Source organism: Pteropus alecto, unplaced genomic scaffold, assembly GCF_000325575.1.
Source record: "Pteropus alecto unplaced genomic scaffold, ASM32557v1 scaffold94, whole genome shotgun sequence".
Lineage (NCBI taxonomy): Eukaryota > Metazoa > Chordata > Mammalia > Chiroptera > Pteropodidae > Pteropus > Pteropus alecto.
The window spans coordinates 10,275,993-10,283,034 of NW_006437736.1; the positions used below are offsets into that span (position 1 = coordinate 10,275,993).

The 7,042-nt window shown below is 40.4% G+C and overlaps 1 long non-coding RNA gene across 7 annotated transcripts in view; it reads right to left on the reverse strand.

Annotated features, from left to right (window-relative positions):
• Window positions 1-2,677: 2,677 nt before the first annotated feature.
• Window positions 2,678-7,042, reverse strand: part of LOC112481894 — a 64,293-nt gene continuing 59,928 nt past the window's right edge. For 2 of the 7 annotated variants that reach the window (XR_003047110.1, XR_003047106.1), the window contains exons 10-11: window positions 3,088-3,251; window positions 2,678-2,989 (exon numbers count right to left, since the gene is read on the reverse strand). This is a non-coding gene — a long non-coding RNA (uncharacterized LOC112481894). The remainder of the gene's footprint in view (window positions 2,990-3,087; window positions 3,252-7,042) is intronic. The other 5 variants (XR_003047109.1, XR_003047105.1, XR_003047108.1 and 2 more) reach the window with 4 other exon arrangements.

Below are 7,042 nucleotides of genomic sequence, written 5' to 3' on the forward strand. Positions count from 1 at the left end.
TCAGCATTAAGCCTTCCATATCCTAATAACAGAGAGAGAGAAAGAGAGAGAGAGAGAGAGAGAGAGAGAGAGAGAGAGAGAGAGAGAGAGAGAGAGAGAGAATGAGAGAGAGAGACAGAGACAGAGAGAGACAGAGGCAGAGACCCTACAGCATGCTAAGGGAGCACAACTGCTAACCGCTCACCTGTAGACCTTCATGGAGGCTGATACCATCTCCCACCCCCATTATGGAAGAAAATATCTAACTGAAAGAGTACTTGTTTACTAAATCCCACAGTGATCTAAATAACTCAGGTCAAGAGCCCAAGGACATTCTTTATGCTGTATTAAAGTGACATTATTCATGGAATTATTAATACACCTATAAGTGGCCACACCAAAACTCAATTCTCCAGGACCACTGAAAACACAATGCCATAAGTTCCCATGGATATCTGGATTTCAAAGATAAACTTGCAGTGCCAATTGACCAGCTTTTGAAACAGTGCCCCACACTACTGAACAATGCCCTCTGCTTTAAAAAAAATCTATATCATATTATGAAAATTCAAATAAAAGAAACAAGAACTTGAGTTTCTCATTAAGAGTAAGGTCTAGGCAAGCTATTTTCACCTAGAGGTTACTATAGTGAACTCTTGGTTTATATGAACCACAGGGAGAAGACTGGAAATAGTTAAATGAAAGGAAGTGCATACATAAATTCAATTACCATGCATGAAACATGCAAATGATTTAAGCACTGCATCTGAAACTCTATTTGATATTCATTAATCTCAGGTTGCACTTTTGAAGGAGAAAGACATGCTAATTGGGTCCAGATTAATGCACTCCCAAACCTCTCCAATTTGTTTTTAGGTGAGGGTTAAATGATATGTATTAAAATAAACACAGCTGCTCCTCTGCCTCTGTCTTCCACCTCCCTCACTCCACCTCTACATCCACTCCCAGCTGCCACACCTCCCTTGCCTCGCTCCACTACCAGCTGGCTCACCTCCTCCACCACGGCCTGCCTCAGCTGGCTCGCCTCCCCTAACACACCTCTCCATCCTTTAGAGAAGGAATTAAAGAGCCCTAACATGTTTCTTTTGCAAATACATTGGAAGAAAAACCTTGTCTCTTAGCCTTTTCAATACTTTCTCTTTCCCCACAAGCCAGCAACCTCCAGAAAGAGAATCAGGCACATATCAAATCCTAATGATGCCTAACTGTGGCATCGAGGATGTGAATCCATGGGCGTTTCCATGGACAGCAGGTTCTTCCTACAAGTTTGGGCCTGAGTCCTTTGACCAATACGTACTGAAGGGTAGTTTCAGAGTCTTGGCACATGCCTTGCTTGAGGCCAAAGTTGCTGCAGGTTGGCATGGCGATCTTTTGACTCAGTTATGTGGAAAACTAGAGAACTGAGAGAAAACCTTGGGCTTTGGGTTGCTGTTCTTCCTCTGTGGCTCATTCAGACAGCAGAAACTGGCATAAGGCATAGAGCACTCAAAAGGTCTTTTGAAAGGATCATCTTGCTTTCCCTGTCCCTCCTCCCTGGTGAAATTATCCTTAAGAGAAGATTGTCTCTCTCTCTCTCTCTCTCTCTCTCTCTCTCTCTCTCTCTCTCTCTCTCTCTCTCTCTCTCTCTCTCTCTCTCTCTCTCTCTCTCTCTCTCTCTCTCTCTCTCTCTCTCTCTCTCTCTCTCTCTCTCTCTCTCTCTCTCTCTCTCTCTCTCTCTCTCTCTCTCTCTCTCTCTCTCTCTCTCTCTCTCTCTCTCTCTCTCTCTCTCTCTCTCTCTCTCTTTCTTTCTCTCTCTCCCCTTTCCTTCCTTCCTTCCTTCCTTCTCTCTTTCCTTCCTTTCCTTTCCTGTCCTTTCTTTTCCCTTCTTTTCTTTTCATTTCAGACAGTAGTTTGGAACACAATGAAATATCATGTATTAGGGAGAATCTTATCTTGTGAATAATGAAGCTTTCAAAATAGTAAAATATTCCATATTCTTTTCTTGGTTTCTTGGACCTTATCTTTAGAAAAACAAACCAAAGAAGAACTATGGGCTGCTGGGAACGGACTCAGGCACAGAGGCAGGATGGAAGGGATCTTCTCTGTAAGAGCAGCCATTAAGGAGTTAAACCAGGCATGCGTGTGCGCATGTACGTGCACATACACACTAAAAAAAAAAAAAAAAAGAGGGCTTCAAACTAATTTCACACTGCAAGTGATGTTTAATTTGAATCACACTCTTCCTAAAGAGAAAAGGTTAGTCTCATCACTGGGCTTGAATCTTCCTCTCCCTTTGCCTTTCATACGAACTGAAAATTCAAATTGACCATTAATCTTGATGTGACACATTCCTTTTTTCCTGGTCCAAAAATCAAATGAAAGCTGGGACCACATCTGAGAACCCATTGGCTGGCCAATCCTCCCAACCTACATGCACAACAGAGAGAAGACAAGAACAAGGGCACATACGTACACAGAGACAGAAATTACCGGGTGTGCACTCAACAATGATACACACAAATACATACAGCTATTAACAGTCATTGGCTCAGAGAGCCTCTCCGCCTAAATTGAATTTTGCATATTTGCAAATGTAAAATTAGTCATAGTAAATAACAACAAGGATGAGACTGATATCAAATCTGTCATCCTGACAGATGCTCTGAGCACTCTTTAGTTAGGAAAGACACTTAGGATAGTCATCGCTCCTAAAAGAGAAAATGATTATACGCTAGCCAAACCCTAAGTACAAGCTAAAGATATTCACCTCATGGAGCCATTCTTCAACTAGCCCCTTGGCACTTGCTGGAATTATTCGCAGCACGAGCTCTACTTTCTCATTTTCTGCTGACTCCATGTGGGTAATTTCTTTCTCATGATTAAAAGTGAGCTTGGCAGATCCTTCAAAGCATGGCTTTAGGTGTGGTGAGGTTCTGAGTGCATCCTTTGTCTAAGGCAGGTTGAGAGTAATTCATCGGTGGACGGGCAGGCCAGGGGAATATTCGCGCACCTAAAATGATTTTTTAAAAGGCAACCTTTATAGATATCTTTATATAAACATATTTTTATACTGAAACATGCAGCTGACAGATGAAATGAACTGTTTACCTTGGAAAAGAATAGGCAAGCTTTTCTCTTCCAAATAATCACTCCGGCCTTTCTGAATGTCATCCAAAAGCGATTCTGCCTCCTTCGACTTATCCAGCATCTGAGGCTGTGAGATAACCCTCGTAGCACTGGCCTCCTTCCCCGGCCCCTTCATTATTAGCCTCCTGGTGGGTGAGATAGAATACAGTGAATGTAATAACCCTACTCCACACAACAGGCTCGCTCTCTCTTTTAAATTGAAAATCCCCTTATTACAAAACAAGGGGTGTTCTTTTTCTTCTACCTTTAAGTAGGACTGCCACATTCATTGCTTTTTACAAAAACGCAGCTGCTTTTTAAGCTACAGATAAATAGAATCTGCTAGGCGGTAATTCGACTCAGTCTGAATGCATTATTTTCTAAGACACTTTGGCGAAAGGCTTTTTATTATAAACTGGAATGAACAAGGAAAGTCCTTTTCTCTTCTAATTATGAATGGGTTTTGTTCCCTACTATTAACCTACAATGTCAGATTCATCTTCTTCTTTTTCTGCAGCCAGTTCAATAAATCAACATTTTTTTTTTTTCCTGGAAAATCAGAGGGCTGATGATTAAGTCTTCATGAACTCCGATGACAAAAATAAAAATAGCACAAGGGAGAAGCAAATACAAATACACACAATGAAGTGGCCCTCTGATGTCCAAGGTAATGAATCCTGTTTTGACACTGAAAGTTAAGATAAAAGGGATTTACTTGTTCATTTCATTGTAATTAACTCAATTTTAATAAAATTAAATCTTCCCAGGCATGTTCATAAAATTGATTATATTTTATTTATTTACCTAAAAAGGAAGAAGATATAATGAAACTAACATGTCTACAGGGAGTGCACAAAACTATTGTGTTTGTTTACTTGTTCATTACGTGTAATAGCTGTCAATTCTATCAGTCATCCCCTCACCTCTCCATGAAAAGCAATGAAGAATTAAAACAGAAGGGACACATTATGAGAACGAATATTCAATTTGAATTTTTGCTGACATCGCTTTAACTCCAAAGATGAACAATGAGAAAAATGGTGAGTTCCTAATACTATCAAAGGCAGTCTAGAAACCCCATTAACTTAGGTATTGCTGTAATTTTGATCCCAATGTTGATATTTCTGACTATAACATTACAACAGACCACGGTGGCTCTGCTCTGTCAATATGGATATACCGCCTTGTCAAGGGTAGGAAATCCCACAGGGTATCAGTGGGGTTCCAATTAAGGAAAAAAAGCACTGCTGCACCCCTGACAATACGTGGAGATTGCCAGTATATCACAGAAGCACAGGCAGGTGCCCACTGCAAAACCTACAGATTTAAAGCCGATGCTGTCATTTCCTTTCCTTCTTCAGCCGTAATAGAAAGCAAAGTGTTGAAGATGAACTGTGTGTGGCAGATAGTTTCAGAGCAATTTATTCTTGTTTGTTTATGTTGTTTTGGGTTTATTTCCAATAAGGGTGATAGTGGAAATTGAAGGGGCCTTGTGCAAAACCTAAAGGTAGAACTGTATACTGAGATCACATGCACATTCAAGAGACCACAGGTTGGAGGGAGGAGGCAGCTTAAACTTCTATTTGCATCTAAAGTCATGATGCCTTTCTTGTGGAGTTCTGTTTGAAATTTTTAAAAGGCGAATATTTATTACAAGTGAGAGGCTTCCAAATTTCTAGAACCCCACTCTAGAAAGAGACACATTTGCAGTGAATGGTGGTGACAGGGTTTTTGAGATTCTACCACTCTGCTTGGATTTGAATCAATTTTCTGTCTTCTGATGTGTATGGGAACAAATGAGGCCCCCCAGGTTGCTGGCCTTGCCAGAGACTATGTGATGCTGTGGCAACACGAGAAGCCCAGTTTACCTAGAATAAACAACCAAGCTCTTCACTGATAAACAGATTGAAGGAAATTAGGCATCGCTATAAAAGTAAAAATCGAATCCTCATGCATCAATATCTCCATTGAGCTAAGGCCTCAATAACAAGCCTTCTTTGGCAATCAAGAATGTTTATTTTTGTAATATTGATATGTGAGGCAAATAGAAGAAGAAAAAATATTTTAGTTGTATACTTGAAGGAATTTAATTTCCTAGATATCCTGATGTAGAATCATTATGTTTATAGAAATAGGTTTTACCGGGCTACGCACAAAAATACCTTTGAATACCTGCTTTCCCTAATCCATCTTTTACCCTGGTAAATCATTAACAAAGATGAAATATAGTACACAATCTACTGCCACCTGTATTATTATTTTAAGGTAATCAAAATTACCTCATGTAATGGTAATATAAGCCACTAGCCAGAACCCTTAGCCCTCATTAAACTTTCAAAATAATTAAATAAGTAGCTTTACTGAAAGAAACTCTATGATGATGGAGAGAAGAATGGCCATCCCGCTGAAGACACAGTGGGATAGTGCTTTAAGAACCTGGCCTCAATTCATCCTATCTTTGAGAGAAGAAAAAGAAAGAGAAAGAGAAGCCAAGTAAGAAGAAAGGAAGAGGAGGAGAAAGAAGAGAAGGAAACGTCCAAAACCCATTGAGTACAACAAATAGTATTATTGTCTTCCTTTCCTTGTAAAAATAATTTGCTTCCCACCATGTTTCTGTCACTTACAAGCAAACTTGGTTTTAAGCATTCTAAGCCTCTCTCTCTGCCCCTGTAAACTGAGGAGAGTTATGCCGGTCTTATCAGGCTCCTATGAAGATTAAGTCAGGTTACTGTGAGTTATGTGTGATAAACTGGTAAGTAGCAGTTATATCTACTATTAATATTCACGGAACAACTATTAATATTCACGGCACTAATAATCAGGCTTCTCATTCCCCTTGTGCTTCTCTACCTGGAAATTCCTGGTTGGCTCCCCAACCATCCCCCAAACTCTAAGAACACATGGCAACACAAAATAACTCTTTACAAAGGGGCCCCTGCCCTGCCTCATTCCTTTCTTTCATCAGATTTAAATCACTTTATACTTGCAATGGAAGGGCTGGACATTAATTTTGTTTTACCTCCAGGTCCTAAAGGGCAGGAAAGATGATATAGCTCAGAAGTGGGAAAGAAGAGGCACTAAATGTGTAATAATCAGGGCCAGTTGGATAAGCCACTCTCTGTTTTGAAAGGGCCGATAAGTAGAGCCAAGTTTCCAATTTACTAAGAGATAACATCCCAAGGGAGGATCTGGAATCCATCGGGTTTTTGAGTTGTTGCCTTCCGATCCCAAGTTCAAGTTAGCTCGCACACCTCACATATGTTTATGCACATTCATGCAGACATACACACGTCCGCATTAACAAACAACCTATCAGTTGTATCGTAGCTCCATGCAAAGGCTCTAGTTGCCTCACCTGAACATCTTTACTCTTGCCCAGCTGGTGAGAAAAACACTACGCTGCATTGCAAATATTGGGGAAATCCGATGATGCGAAACTGCCAAAACGCCTCAACTCTACTCACACCAGCAAACTAGACTTCGCTGGTAAGGAGACATCACTGGGGTTGTGACTCTATGGTCAAGATGAATTGAATTTCAAATGACAAAATAGCTACTTCTCAAAACACTGAGGTTGGTGAATTTCATGGATGACAGCCCGCTGGTATGGAGGACCAACTGTACTCAGTTTCCTTTAAGAAAAAAAATACACCGCAGCGAATTAAAAATGTCTATTCTTCATCCTCCTCCTTCTAAACCTATTTTCTAAATCAGGTTGTTTGAAATGATCTCATTTTTATAAAGCCAAATATTTTGTGATGACCAAACTTGACAATTGTTGTACAAGCAAATACAGACTTTTAGAAGGGCGACTTCAAAAAGATTTTCCCCTCCTGGTGGCTGTTTGCCCATGAGCAGAGAGGCTTAGGAAAGAGGCTCCAAGCTCCACAGACCACAGGGACGTTCAGCCAAGATTATAATTCACGCCCCAGAGGGT